General features: G+C 38.1%; 1 protein-coding gene across 4 annotated transcripts in view; it reads left to right on the top strand.

Annotated features, from left to right (window-relative positions):
* PLAGL1 (PLAG1 like zinc finger 1) overlaps positions 1-12,920 on the top strand; it is a 106,199-nt gene that overhangs the window by 53,561 nt on the left and 39,718 nt on the right. For all 4 annotated transcript variants that reach the window (XM_081044958.1, XM_081044957.1, XM_081044963.1 and 1 more), the window contains exon 3: positions 8,648-8,687. The gene's annotated coding sequence lies outside the window, so the exon portion shown is untranslated. The remainder of the gene's footprint in view (positions 1-8,647; positions 8,688-12,920) is intronic.

Here is a 12,920-nt window from a genome sequence, read left to right on the forward strand (position 1 = left end):
GGAAAGAAGAGGAAGAGACTTGGTTGGTCCACGAGGTTGGGATATTTTGGAGAAGAGGATTGATCAGAGGTTGTATGTATTGAAGACCATGTTGATTTCATAGATCTTCTCTTAAAAGCTTTCAGCTGTTTAGAAGTCAGCGTCCCTATTTCTGTAATTGTTTTGACAGGTGGAGGTAGTGGGGTAGTCTTTTCTGTCTCTTGCCCAGCTCTTTTGTCCTGAATAACCTATATACGTTGTTTTAAAATGAGAAACATCAAACTTCACTGGTCAATAGGATCCGAGACTACATGTGGGGGACTTAGGAACAGCTAATGCAGAGCTAATTGTAATAAAGGCAGCATCTGATCTCCCTTTTTAGAGCAGAGACTGATATGTAACAGTTCCTCTGAACTGTCACTTCTGGTCCCCATTTGTAATGGGGAAATGAAGTGAATGGAAAATGTTTCCAAAAGAAAATGAGATCGTAAATCTGTTAAAAGCGGGTGGCTGCAGTAAAAACACAAATACAGACAGTATATGAGCAGTAGTGAGGTGCTCTAGAACTAGCAAAAAATCAACTTATAATAGAAGAAATCTGATGTAAGTATAAATTGTTTTTAAAAAGCATAGCCTCATTTTAGATCAGAAAGGAAGAACAGAATTTGACAGCCAAAGCTTATAAATACTATTTGCATAATTAAAGACTGTATAAAGTGGATAAGTTTTGTCAACAAGAGATTTGATGGCATTGTTAATATGCCTAAGGGAAAACGAGATCTCATGAACAGAAAAGACTGTTGGGTCCCCCAATATCTACGTTACTGTGGTGTAGAGTATGGTAAAGTTGGTTCTTCTGACTCTCAACAATTGATACCACTGTCCATTAAGATCATGTAACTAACTTACCTTGTTTGAATTCTACTCCACTAAGAAAGCTGTGTATCAGGAGAGGCTAGGTTATGCTGTAGAACAAACAGCTCCCAAAGTTCAGTGTGGTTTAACACAACAGAAATGATTAGGTTACTGTTTGCCCATGCTGCTAGTCCAGAGTGGATTGGTGGTGGTGGCGGTGGGGGTGGGGGTGGTGGTATATATGGGGGGGGAGTGTCTCTGTTTTATACAGTCACTCAGCGACCTCATACCTTACAGCTGTCTGATCTGAAACACATGGCAGTGACACAGTGCTTTCTATCATACAGGAAGGGAGTATTAGAGGGTTCATGCTGTTAATTAAATACTTTGGTTTGGGATACTTGTTGTTTCTGCTCACAGCCCATTAGCTAAAACAAATCACATAGCTCCCACTAACTGTAATGGAGTGAGAAAATGTCCTTATCTCATGTGCATCGAGACTGGATATCACTGAGCACTGGAAATTTTAACCACGTCAGCCCTTATGCTCACTAAATATTCAGTTCACTTTTCTTCCCCAATGCAGACTATATTAACGCCCTCCCCAAGGGGTACAAGCTGACTTTCTATCCAGTTACTGCATCTACTCAGTGTCTAGAATTTCTGGGTTAGTGCATAATTTCTACATTAAATCTAAAGAAGACTTTTTCTTCCTTAGGAGACCTGTGAAATAAAAATGCAAGTCATTTGCACACACACGCACACCGCACTTGTCACCACACATACCTAGTATATAATGGCAGACTAGTGAAATGCCATAAACCGTCCTGTCTAGAAAAGGGAAACATGGAAGGAAGACACGTCGGAGTCACTGGTCTGTAGCCATTCTGAAATCCCTCACAACAGATACTGGAACACCCTGGGGGAGCAAAATACTTCTTGATTAGGGCCTGATTCTACCTTGTTGTTGTTCATTGCTTCCATAGGCCTGGTTTTGCCTTCTGGGGGCAGGGAGGGTGGTGGTCTTCCCTTTATCTTCCTTAGCTACTATGAGTGGAGAATAGAGAATTTGTCGTACTTGGGAACTAGGCAACTCTGTCTACCCGCTTCTTCCATATACAAGGTTGGGAGCCAAAGGGTCATTTTAAGAGTTCAGCTGATAGGCTGCTTCTCTTTAGCAGCACAATTCTGTACAAAATCCAGGTTTCTTATCTGTTTGTTTCCAGTCAGTTCTATGTGCTAATAATAGTAAACACACCCCTGTTTTTTTCTTTTGTTTCAAAACCTGGTTCTCAGATCTGCTACATTGATTTGCTCGCTCACTCCTATAGGTCTCTTTCTGGACATAAAGAAAGTTATTTTGGGACTGGCTGGCTTCTGTTGGGAGCTTTACCTCTAATCTTATCTTTTCCTCAGTCATTTTATTCAAATACAATGATTTAATGGATACATTATATGTTCTTTCCCTGAGGCAATTTAATTTTTTAATAAAAGGTTTCTGGTCTTATGACCTTCACCAGAGTCTATGGGTGTTGAGAAGCAGTTAGCTCTTGTAACGTTACAAATCTGAAATGTCTGGAATCTCTCTATTCCCCTTCATTTCTTCTTGAAAACTGGATAATTCTTTTCAGAGCTTATCTCTCTCTTGAATACGTTGTCCAGTGCAGCCAGTAATAACCAATGTACATCACAAATGTTTTGTTTTCTTTATCTCTTCTGCAAGTTCATTAGGCAGGGGATCTGCCTCCCGAGGCACCGGAGCAAATGCATCACCAAGTATTTTGCCAGTGTATAAAATACATCATTATCTTTCCAGCCCTTAAGATCAGTGCCCTCACTGCTCCCGGACCGCTGAACCAAGGTCACATGTTTTAGGTTTTTGCTAAAGAAGCATCCTACTTCTGGGACCAATTCTATGTAGTCATTGTGGGCTAAAGTTATGCTGTGCTAACAAGCCATCCCCAAACCTCAGTGGCTTCACTGCAGGACGTTTCGTTTTTTGCTCACACTGAACATCTATTGTGGATTTGTGGGAGACTCCCTCCGCTCCACATGGTCAGACTCCAGCCTGTGCATGCACCACCATCTTACCGCTGCTCGCCTACACGTGATCTTCTTGGTGCCGTGGTAGGGAAAGACAATATTCAGTGGTCTTGCACCAGGAGTTAACCATTTATTAGCAGCCTATAACTATTCATGTGGTCCTGCCTAACTACAAGAGGGTAGAGAAGTTCAAGCAGGAATATAAAAAGAAGGACTTGTACCATACATCTGAATAGTTAAGTTACAAATTAAGCTAACAAACTAACTGTAAAAATATATGCTATCGTTCCCTTGACAAATTTATTTCATATGACCTGGAACACCAGGTTTGAATGTGGAATTCTTGAGATTTTCCGCATCTCTGCAATAGGACAGTGTAGGGAGAGCTGGCCTATCTTCTCTTCGCCTCATGTTCCAGGCCCAGTTCTGCACCATGAAGGGCACACATTTGAGCTGTGTTCGTACCCCTGCAAACAGCCATCCCTGGCTATCTCCTGGGCCTGGGGTTGCATACACAGTGGTACAGTCTACTCTCAAAAACGCAGATCTGGGAAAGAGGATTGTGTAGTCCCTGGTAGTAGGCTTGAAGCTCTTTGGACAAGGAATTCCATGGTTCCAGGAACATAGTGTAGGAGGAGAATCTGGGTTTAATGGCAGTGCTAAGCAAGTATAACCTCTGTGTGCCCATGAAATGAGAACAGGAGATGGGTGAGCACACAAGTCTTTACCATACCTGCTGCTTCTAACTTAGCTTCCTACGTAGACAGAGCTAGGGAGAGAAAATGTCCTGATCACCAAAGGTGAGTATCATGTCTTAACAATTGTAATTCTCATAAAGTCCCATTATGATATATAAATCAGTTTCTTACATGTTTGCTCATAGCCAGTTTTCATAAATCCTAGGTTTTCTGCCCTTGCGGAGGAATTGGGACTATGTCACATCCCTCTGAGTAATGCTCTTACCTTGCTACCACGTGATAGGAGCAACTAAGAAACCATGCGATCTAACCCCGATGAAGGGCAGGTAGCCTGGGTACAGAATCCAGGCTTCCTGTACAAATGCTGGCTCTACTAGTTCTTAACTCTCTGATACAGGCAAAGGTTTTATTCTTTCTCTGCCAAAATTTTCTCATGTGTAAAAAGGGGATAAAGCCTCCTATTCTCAGGTGGTTGTGACAATTAAATAAAATAGTATATATCAAGTGCTATGCAGAAAATATTAATAGGTCAAGCAAAGTCCCTTTTCTCACTTAAAAAGATGATGAAAAACAATGAGATATTACAAGCGAGGAGGGAGGTAGGATCCCTGGAAGGTGAAGTGTTTAGACTAATATCCTGAAAAGCGCTTTGGGGCAGCCCTGGGCTCCTGCTTATCTCCAAGGGAAGATCTGTCTTTGTTATCTCAACGTAGTAATCTCTGTGAGTTTCAGTATACTTATTTTTTAAGTGAGGATAATAAGAACTGCTTTGATGACCTTGATAAGGACCCTTTGATAGAGTGGTGGAGATAAGAGCGAGGGGAATGCGTTGGAAAGTGAATAGGAGGCGAGGAAATGGGGATTATCTGAGTTCTTAATTCTTTTCAGAAGTTAGTCTGAGGAAGTTACTCTGGGAAGATAGTAGCTGAAGTGAAGTGAAGTCATTGAAGATTTTGTTTATTAAAGTTTGGGAAATATCAGAGCATCGTATATTGAAGAGAAGTATCTGTAATAGAAAGAGAGAGGAAGATAATGTAGAGGAAACTGAATGGAGAGGTATGGTTGACCTTCAGTGCTAGGAAGGGAAGTAGGTTAGTGTTGGAAAGATGAGATTCTCTATCCAATAGCTTTTGTTTTCTCAGTGAAGCATGAAGTGAGGATCTTAGCAGAGGGATGTATGAATGGATGTTGGGAATGAGGAAGCCAATTGGTAGATAGAGAAAGTGAGAAATAACAAGAGTGGGGAAATGTCCTGGGGTTGTTAGGCAGGCTCTAGAACCCAAATGAGTCCCAGTTGCAGGGTTAGAGTGAAGTCACTCCCTGCCTGAGGCCCCATCTCTGAACCCTCCCTCTCTATTTCTACTACAGTAGCCTTTTCACTCTATTGTTTCTGTGCATTTTAAATGTCCCCTGAGACACTCTCCAGTCACACTGAGCTGCCTCCCTGGGCTGTCCAAGTTTTATCTCCAAAGTACTCATTATTATTTGGTTAGTTCTCTGATTACAAAATTGTATGGTTTTTGAGTCGTCTACTCTGACTTTCCCCCCTAGTTCTTGTTATTTTGGGTGTCAGATTTTTTAGAGAGTGAGGTCTTTCAGAAACGACTGTATTATCTTCATCTCTATATAAGGTCATTGCAATGGACTGAATGTTTATGTACCCCTAAAATTCATGTGTTGAACTCTTAACCTCTAGAATTTGAAAACCCTTCAATGTAGGTTAATAAGCTATATTATTTTCCCGGCAGGTAAGTGAAATTTAAAGCAAAGTACCAAAATATACCCCGGTATTGGGTCCTGCTTTTCAGTGAAGGTCTTGATTCCCGCCCCATCTCAGGATCCGGGTTCCTGGAAACCAGAACATCTAAAATAGATCCAGTCTGCCATTGTGTTGGCTGTGATTGTGCTTAGCAAAGGCATCTCCTAGAAATGTGTGCGTGTCTGTTCTCTGAGAATTTAATGATACAAGAAAAACAGTGAACATGAATGTAGATGTTTGGGCTGCGGTAACATGCAAACAAAACAAACGTGAAAAATTCAATTTGGCAGAATGTTTTAGAATGAAGAACCACTGAAGAGCCATGTAAGTTTCCTGCTTATACAGCATACACTACGGTGACTGTGGTTAGCAGTAGAGTGAGTAAGAGGGGAATTAGTGCTTCAGAGCGATCACCATTACTTACCAAGTCTTACTTGGAAAACTTTCATTGTTTGTTGTAGAAACCAGTGGAACGCAAAATGACTTGATTTCATCAGAGATTTCTTTGAGGGACAGTATAGCCCAGATGCTAAGAACCTGGACCCAGATGTCATGATCAGCCATTTGCTAGTTGTGTGACTTCAGGCAATTTACTAAACCTCTTGGTATCTGAGTTTGCTCATGACCGAAAAGGAATAATAATGGTGTGTATCTCATAGGGTTGTGATGAGGATTAAATGAGATTTTCTGTGTGTGTGTGTGTGTGTGTGTGTGTGTGTGTGTATACACACACATATGTATAATATATACATGTTACATAGATTATACCATAATAAACACTCAGAAATTTCTTGTCAGAAAGATACTGACATTAACCCACTATCAGAAATGGACAGATCCAGCAGACTGAAAAGCAGTAAGGACATGGCTGAACATAACACCCATCAATCAACTAGATATAATTGACATCTATAGACTATTTTATCCAACAACAGCAGAATATACATTCTTCTGAAGCCCACATGGAGCATTAACCAATATAGGCCACATTCTGGGCCATAAAACACACTTTAACAAATTTAAAAGAATATAAATCATACAGAGTCTGCTCTCAGACCACAATGGAATTAAACTAGAAATCAATAATAGAAAGACAACTGGAAAACCTCAAAATAAATGGACATTAAACAATACACTTACAAGTAACACATAGGTCAAAGAAGAAATCAAATGAGAAACTTGAAGATATTTTGAATTAAAAGAAAATGAAAACATAGCTTATCAAAATGTGTCAGATGCAGAGAAAGCAGTGCTTAAAGGAATATGTATAGCATTGAATGCATGTGTTAGAAAAGAAGGAAGATCTAAAATCAATAATCTAAGTTTCCACCTTAGGAATCTAGAAAAAGAAGAGCAAACTAAATCTAGAGTAAGCAGAAGAAAAAAGTAATAAGAATTGGAGCAGAAATCAATGATCAAAAACAAGAAATCAGTAGAGGAAAGCAGTGAAACCAAAAGCTGATTCTTTGAAAAGATTGATAAAATTGATAAGCTTATAGTGAGGCTAAGAAAAGAAGAGGGGAGATACAAATTACTAAGAAATGAAAGAGGGGACATCACTTCAGATGCCTTGGACATTAAGAGGATAATAAAGAATGCTATGAACAAGTCAGTGCCCACAAATTTGATAACCTAGATGAAATGGACCAACTCCCTAAAAGATACAATCTGCCAAAACACACAAGAATAGGCAATCTGAATAAGCCATTATCTATCAAATCAAATAAATACCTAATTACCTTCCAAAACAGAAACAGCACCAGGCCCAGTGAGTTTAATGGTGAATTCTGCCAAACATTTAAGGAAGAAATCATGCTAATTCTCTACATTCACTTTCAGAGGATAAAAGTAGAGGGAATATTTCCTAATTCATTCTATGAGGCCAACATTACCCTAATATCAAAACCAGGCGACATTACAAGGAAAGAAAACTATAGATCACTATCTCTCGTGAACTTAGATTCAAAAGTCCTCACAAGATGTTAGCAATCACATCCAACAATGTATAGAAGGAATTAGACACTACTATCTAATGGGATTTAGGCCAAGAATGCAAGGCTGGTTCAATATTTGAAAAATCAATTAATGTAATCTATCACAGCATGCTAAAGAAGAAAAATTGCATAATCATGTTAATAAATGCAAAAAAGAGCATTTGACAAAGTCCAACATCCATTTATGGTTTTCTAAAAAAAAGGCTCAGGTTTTTAGGAATAGAAGGGAACTTCCACAACTTGATAAAAAAAATATTTACAAAAAAAACCCCTACAACTAACATCATACTTAATAGTTAGAAAGTAAAAGATCTCCCCAGATCAGAAACAAAGCAAGGATATCCCCTCTCGTCCCTGCTTTTCAACATCATACTTGAAGTCCTAGCTTATACAGTAAGACAAGAAAGGGAAAAAAAAGTATACATATTAACAAAGTAGATATAAAACTGTCTTTCTTCACAGATGACATGATCATCTATTTAGAAAATCTGAAAGAGTTGACCAAAAAACACATGGAACTAATAAGCAATTATAACAAGTTTGCAGTATACAAGGTTAATGTGCAAAAGTCAATTGCTTTCCTATATAGCAGCAGTGAGCAAGTGGGATTTGAAATTAAAACATCTTCCCCTCAATTCTGCTGTGAATCTAAAACTGCTCTTAAAAAATACTTTTAAAATATATATTGAAAATACGGAATCTGTGAGTTTAGACAATACTTTCAGCTTATTTTTCACCTTTTGATTTTTGAAGTAAATAGTATACGTGATGGTAACAATGAGAAAAAAAACTACAGAGAATTTGTTCCTTAAACTAAACTCTTTAATGTACAAAAATAGAACTCTTTATTCATGATTTGACATATAACTAGGGAGTCGTCTCTTATGGACTATACTTATTGTTCACAAATGGATGTTATTTTAATGTTAAAAATAGATGTGCAAGGTATAGGGACAGAAGGCGGTTGTCGGGAAGGAGGTGGGTGTGTTTATAAAAGGGCAACATGAAGTTCACTATCTTGACTGTGATATTAGGTATGTGAGCCTACAGGTGATAAAGTTCGATTGAACTAAACATACATACACACAAACAAATATAATGAGACGGGGGAAATCTCAAAAGACCAGTGGGTTGTATTACTATAAATATAATGGTTGTGCTAATTTTACTTTGGTTTTGTGAAATGTTCCCATTGGGGAAACTGAGTAAACCACATGTGATCTGCAGTTATTTTAATGAAATTCAATTTAAAAATGCATATGAAACTATTATATAACTCTAATAAATAATTTTTATTTTGTATTTTATTTTATTTTTAGGTTGTTCCTGCCTGATTGATAACAGTCATCATTGGCTTTTGTAAGTTGATGTTTTAATTTTTTTATCTTTTCCCTCGACATTTTGCATTTTCTGATTGTATGAGAGTACTTTTCCAGAGAACCTGGAGCAAAAATTGAAGCAAAACTTTTTTATTATTTGGTGCTTATAAGATTTATAAGTCTGTTTTACGTTTTCTGATACCATTAGGTGATAAGTAGTTATTTTGAGGAACTTTGAATTACACGTCTTTGGCTAGGGCCATCTGTTTCTTTGGAGTGACTTCCCATCAGGTTTATGATTAGTGGGAGCAAAGTGCTAACTGGGGAGCTGATGTTGTATATACACACATCCTGGTGGACATCAGAGTCTTCACTCAGACATCTTTGTGACAGATGGTAAAAGGGACACATTACCCGGGGAGAAAGCCATTGGTGTGAGCGGTTTGACTAGTGAGGTGAAACGAGTTCTGTTTCATTTACCTGTGAAAATCTGGCAATTAGATGAAATGAGAGATGGATTCCAGATTGGGAGAATTTAGCTTTATTCCCATTTGAGCATTTGGAGTAGCTATATTTCTGTTCCATAACTTTTTCTTTGTACTGTATTGGAAAAAATTTAGAACTCCTATTTTAATAATGGGTAGTGTTTGTTTGTTTTTTTAGTTCAGTGAAATTCAAACTTTCGCAGTAGTGTGATCATGTTGCTCTGCTCCAGTAACTGCAGTGCCTTGCTTTACAGAGGCTTACAGCTTCTACATGGTATGGGCCCCCGTGACCACTGACCTAGCCTTTTATTGCTGCCCCCCACTCACTGCTTTAGCCATACCAATACTCCTGTTCCTACACTGGTGTTTTGCAGTTACTATCTCCACAGATAGCCACGTGACTTGCCTCTTTACCTCCTTCAGATCTTCACTAAATTGTCATCTCCTCAACCGCCTTTCCTGAGTAGCCTATTTCAAATTGCTGCTGTTTATCCCTGCCTTATCCTCCCAGCATTCCCTGTCTCTTTATTATTTTTTTAGTCACCATCTGATAATATGTTTTCCTTGTTTGTCTCCCCTTCGTTGGAAGATGAGTTCCATGAGGGTACAAATTTTTGTGTGTTTTGTTCACAAATATGGAAATGTGGGATGGGGAAAGGGATACTTACTGACTTTACCTAATATGTCCTTCTCTTCTTGCTGCATCCTGGCCACAGAGATGGGTAAGTGACTCAAGCTGAGGCAATCTTTGTGTCCTGTCCTTCTGCCTTCTGGTATCCTTTTCCTGGATGGGCATGTGGTCCAAGCCAGGCCAACTGGACTTTTCCCCCGGGACTGATTTTTCTGACTGGAGGTGGCAGTGGGGAAATAATTTATATCTTCTTGTGGATCCTCCTAGCTGTTAACAGACCATTAGACAAAAGATAAATACAGCCATACACTATAATGACATTAGGAAATACTGCATTATACAGGCATACACTATAATAATATAAAGAATATCACTATTAGAATTCTAATCTCAGAATAGTTAACTTACCAAGTTATTAATGCGTTGTGGCAATAATTAATGCAAAGAGAATATTAGAGCAGATACAGAGGACAATCAGAAAATTTTAACAGAATGCTATATAAAGTTCTACATAGATAAACTTTTGGTGTGTAAGACAATAAGGAAGGTTAGTTTAATCCAGTTTGCTTTTCTGTTTGACTGATACAGTCTTCCTAATAGTTATGCAATAATTACTTCCATGCTATATAATTTTCATAGCTCAGAAAGATAAAGTAGATATAGTTAAGAGGCTTATACAACCCTCATTAAAACCTAATAGCCAGCTCAAACATTTTTTTTTTTTAAGAATTAATTGGGGAAGGGGAACAGGACTTTACTGGGGAACAGTGTGTACTTCCAGGACTTTTTTCCAAGTCAAGTTGTTGTCCTTTCAATCTTAGTTGTGGAGGGTGCTGTTCAGCTTCAAGTTGCTGTCCTTTCAGTCTTAGCTGTGGAGGGCGCAGCTCAGCTCCAGGTCCAGTTGCCATTGCTAGTTGCAGGGGGCGCTGCCCACCATCCTTTGTGGAAGTCGAACCATCAACCTTGTGGTTGAGAGGACGCATTCCAACCAACTGAGCCATCCGGGAGCTCAGCGGACGCTCAGCTCAAGGTGCCGTGTTCAAGCTTAGTTGCAGGGGGCGCTGCCCACCATCCCTTGCGGGACTTGAGGAATTGAACTGACAACTTTGTGGTTGAGAGCCCACTGGCCCATGTGGGAATCGAACTGGCAGCCTTCGGAGTTAGGAGCATGGACCTCTAATCGCCAGAGTCACCTGGCTGGCCCACCTCAAACAATTTTAAATATTTACTGTTAGTTATGAGAGTAAATATAAAAATCTGCAAATAAGATTTTAAAAAGAACTGTTTACTGTGACCAATAGGACTTACCCCCAAGAGTACAAAGATTATTCAGTATTTGGGAATCTTATATATAAACTACATGATATCAATAATTTTTTTAAAGTTTGAACTCAGAGTCCCATGGAGCATTTAATAACATTGAGCACCCATTTCTGGTAATATTTTAGGAATATTACTTTATTATAGTGGTACCAAATATTTGTTTTCAACATTAATACATTTCTTATTAACAGCAAAACCCACAAACATTTACACCAATATCAGGAGTAGTGACATGATGTCTGCAAACATGGTTATACAAGTTCTAGCCAGTGCAATGAGACAGAAAAGTAACAAGTATAGTTATTAAAAAAAAGGTGTTAGTACTAAAATTTTATAGGTAATGTGAATGACACAATCCTGAAAATTAATTATAGAACTCTTAGAATTAATGCAATTCCATGAAGTACTCAAATAAATGATAAATACACATTCAGTGGCAATAATTGGAAGCTTAAGATAATAGAGTCATTTCTTATGGCTATAAACTAACATACCAAGAATAATTCAAAGAAGAAATGCATATTTTCAAATTTTTCTACAGTAAATATCCATAACATTGTTACCAGAAAATAGATAGTAAGATCTTAAGGAAGCAGAATGTAAGTTTTTCAACATTAACACATTTAAGAAAAATCAAGTGCTAGAGCTCAAGCTCAGCTGAATTTTGTCAGTTGTAGGCTTTCCCAGATAACTCAGTAAGGACATTTGAATGCTTGATTTGAGAACTTTAATTAGATTACATAATTAGTTTGCATTATTAAAAAGCAACTGAAATCTCAACCACCTATATATTTCTAAGTATGCTGGGAGAAAAACTAGGTTTGAAATTTCTTCCAAGAATATGCTTCATTTTCTTTTTCATTGCTTGTTTGATTACAAGTTCTTGGTAAAAAAATGAATAGATCTTGATACTTTTAGTAAATGGTTCCTAGTAACATTTTGTTATAGAGGACTTAGAATGTTCTTTCAGAATTTAGTTCCAGAAACTCTCTAAGAGCTATAAATTAGGGAGCAGACAGCATGGTGGAGAGCACAAGTTTTAGAACCAAGCACAACCTAGCTTGAATTCTGGCTGTAATGCCAGTAATTACATGACTATGAGCAAGTTAATGAACCTTTCTTAGCCACAGTTTGTCATTTATGAAATTGAAATAATAATAGCTGTGAGATTTATAAGAATTAATTGAGGTGATAGTCCTGGCCATTAGCAACATTCAGTAACTATTAACCTTTTAACTACTTCTATATTGCTTAGTATTACAAGCTTGAGATACTAGTAATAAATAATTTTACAATGTACTTTATAGAGAAGACAATCCTTTATTATGTATATCATATATAGTAAAATTAAATATATATGTATATGTACGGAAGAGAACACGACTAGGAGACATGCCCTGCTCTGTAATGTGACCCAGCAAGTGACTTTTTGCATTTTTTGAGCTTTTAGGTAATCTCTACATCTTAGCAAAGTGGACAAAATGAATTGAGATAATGTAGATGTGTCAGTACTTACTTCTAAGTATAAAGCAAATATAAGGACATGAAATTTGATACTGAGGAGACTTCCACCATGACTTCCAGCCATGATGTAGTAACAAGAACTGGACTTATTCTCCTGCCTTGAACAGCCAAAAAAAAAAAAAAAAACCCACAAAGGAGAGAGAGAGAGAGAGAGAGAGAGAGAGAAAGCTCTCCATAAAATATATGAAACAAAGGTGTTCAGACTGGGCAACAAGCAGCCTAAGAGGTGAACCCCGAGAGAAGGGAAACAAACGATGTGCCCTTGTGCAAGAAGGAGAACCAAACACACACAGCCCAGTGGTCACCTTGA

Source organism: Rhinolophus hipposideros (assembly GCF_964194185.1).
Source record: "Rhinolophus hipposideros genome assembly, chromosome: 3".
NCBI classification, from domain to species: domain Eukaryota; kingdom Metazoa; phylum Chordata; class Mammalia; order Chiroptera; family Rhinolophidae; genus Rhinolophus; species Rhinolophus hipposideros.